This window comes from Tiliqua scincoides, chromosome 14, assembly GCF_035046505.1.
Source record: "Tiliqua scincoides isolate rTilSci1 chromosome 14, rTilSci1.hap2, whole genome shotgun sequence".
Classification (NCBI taxonomy): Eukaryota; Metazoa; Chordata; class Lepidosauria; order Squamata; family Scincidae; genus Tiliqua; species Tiliqua scincoides.
The window spans coordinates 7,709,282-7,712,472 of NC_089834.1; positions in this window are offsets into that span (position 1 = coordinate 7,709,282).

Genomic DNA, 3,191 nt, shown 5'->3' on the forward strand with positions numbered 1-3,191 from the left:
ATTTTAGAAATGGGCTGGAAGGGTCATATGTCAGAATGCCAATGCAAGGGAGGGCACCAGGATGCAGGTCTCTTGTTATCTGGTGTGCTCCCTGGGGCATTTGGTGGGCATTTGGTGGGCCGAGGTGAGATACAGGAAGCTGGACTAGATGGGCCTATGGCCTGATCCAGTGGGGCTGTTCTTATGTGGGGCTGAAACTCAGATCGTAGCCCAGGCTCTCCCCTTCTCTTGAGATGCAGCCCAGGGGGCTTGATCTCCCCCAGCCCCAGCAAGCCCCCCCACTCTGCTTCACCGAGAACAGCGCTAACGTCCCCTCGCCCTCCTCCTTCAAGCAATGGGGGGGGGGGGGAGTTGAGCATCTGCACATTCTTCTCTCTCTCCGCACAGTTGTTTTTTTTTTTGGTGGGGGCAGGTTTAAAGATATACAGTACAGGGAAATACACACACACGCACACACACACACACACACCTTTGTAGAGAGTACCGTGGAGTAAAGCAAAAATATAGAGTAGTGTGTATATATATAGTACTGTATATATAAATATATAGTACTGTAGAGTAAAGCAAAAATATAAGCGGGGAGGGTGGAAATGGGAACCAGCGGGACTGAGTGGGGAGAGAAAAGGAGCTGAAATATGTGGCAGTGGCGTAGTTACAGGGGATGCAAAGCACTAAGTTTTTGCAGGGAGCCTCACCTCCCTGCTCAAGGGGCGGGGAAAGGGCCCCTTGCACGTTGCGGTGAGGCTCCCTGCAAAACTTAGGGCTTTGCAAGCCACCTCTAGCTACGCCACTTAATCGGAGGACAGAGAGAATTCCGAGGGCGGGACACTTCGGGTAATTACGGCGTACGGAGCGCCCTCGAACCGGCTGCGATTTTGCTACCCAAGGTGGAAATTTGCGTAGGTTCAGCAACCTGAGCTGGAGTGGGTTGGACGGAGAGAGGCTCTCAGGTGGAGGATCTAACAGCCCAGTCCTATGCATGTCTACTCAGAAGTAAGTCCCATTAGAGTCAATGGGGCTTACTCCCAGGAAAGTGTGGATAGGATTGGGCTGTAAGTAGAAGTGGAGTATCTAAGATCAGAGAAAGGGCCAGCTGATCCCCCCTTTTACTCACACACACACGCCCTTTAGTATATGATCATCCATCTTCCATCGAGAGTAGCCTTGGGCCACTTGAGTCCAGGAAAGGCGGAGTGAGGCAAGTGTTTAAATGAATGAATGAATGGATGGATGGATGAATAAACGATCCCCTAAAAAGGGATTCTCTGGCTTGCCTGTTCTGTGTGAACTAAGAGTTTCCTACAGCCCCCAGGGAAGGAGGAGTAGGGACTCCTTTGAGATCTTACTTACTGATAAGTTGGCTCCGGATCTCGGAAAGATTCTGTCAATACCAAATTGAATAATATATAATTATAAATAACAAAAAAGCTCTCTCTCTCTTCGCCCCCCCCCCCAATCCGGAATTGTAAAACCTCTCGTCAAATTTCCTCCAGGCATGTCTACATTCTACCTAACTCTGAGGAGTAATAAGAGGAGTCCTTGCCAAACAAATTACTCGTGGTAGTGTCCTGTGGCTTCGGTTTCAGGGAATCGCTTGGCCAGCCCTGCCAGGGGAGGTTGTGACTGCAGCCTCGCGAAGTAGGAGGGAAGTTAGTTACTACACCTGTTGGACGGGCTGCGAGAGGAGAAGTTCCAGGGATAGTAACGACCGATCCACCCGACTCGCGAGATCAGATCAAAGAGGGTTACAGGACCGAAGGAGGCTGTGGAAAGCTTGGGAAAGAGACTTGAGGCTTCTCCTGTGAGGAGAAGCTGGGAATCTTGTTGTTTATGCCAAAGAAAGCAATAAAGAAAGCAATAAATACTGCCAAGGAGGTTCGTGGGGCGGCAAGAAATAGGGCCTTCTCAGTAGTGGCACCAACGTTATGGAACTCCCTTCCCCTTAACTTGAGAATGGCTCCCTCTCTTGAGACCTTTCGGCGAGGCCTGAAGACCTTCTTGTTTAACCAAGCCTTCTGACTTTATGGCCTTTTTAACATCATTTATACATCTTTTAGTTGCTTTTTTACAGGCCCGATTCCTCTAAGAACTGCTGTTTTATGCTCTTTTATTCTGACTTTTATCTGACTACTGTTTTTATGGGTTCTGCTAATGTGTTTTTTTAATATGTTTTTATCTGTTGTGAAATTATGTTTTAATCTGTTTTATATGTTGTTAGCCGCCCTGGGTCCCTTTGGGGAGAAGGGCGGGATAAAAATAAAGTTTTATTATTATTATTTATTATTATTAAAGACCATTTTAACTCGGGAGCAAGTCTCAATGAGTTCCGCAGGACCTACTACCCCCTTACTCTCGAGTAAGTCCGCATAGCCTTAAAACACCTTATATACAGTGTTGGCCATGGGGGCTTACTTGGTCCCCTCTCCCCTTCGCTACTTCCCAGTGTCAGCCCCTGATATCTCCTGAGGCTTTCCTGATCTTGTAGATTGTAAACTGTCTGGGACAGAGACCTTGGATAATGTACAGAGTTAATTTTAAGCTGTACTTTCACGCAGAGGATGAAATTCAATACAACCTCTCCCTGGGAGTAAGCCCCATGGAACACAATAGGGCTTACTTCTGAGTAGACACGAATAGGCTTGCCCTGTTAGAGGTTCGCTTAGATCGAAAGGCAACGGTTTTTTGAGTGATCCATTTGATGTGAGTTTGCTATCGACTTGGGATCAATTTTCCTGAAAAGAATGACCTCACGGAGTTGAATGAATGACGTCGCGGAAAGAAATGACCTCACGGTGTTCTGCGCTGAGTGGGGACACTGGCGGGAGAAAATGTGTGGGGTTTCCCGGCTGGCCAGTGGAACTCCCTGCCTCATGTTTAGCGACTGCAGTGGTTAGAGTGCCAAACTAGGAGTGAAGAAACTTGGCTTCAAATTCCCACTCCCAAGTTCACGTCTAGCTCTCAGTCTGGTCTACCTCACAGGGGTTTTGTGAAGCCAGAGAAAAAGAGAGAGAGAGAGAGAGAGAGAGAGAGAGAGAGAGAGCTGCTCTGCTGTCTGCCTGGAGGAAGGGGAAGGGGCGATGCTAAAGTCCACGAGGACACAAGGGAAACTGCAATGGGGTCTTTGGGACTTTGCTTTCGATGTGATGTGGCGGATGGGCTCCCAAGTGACGACTGGCTGGAATGCTCCGTTG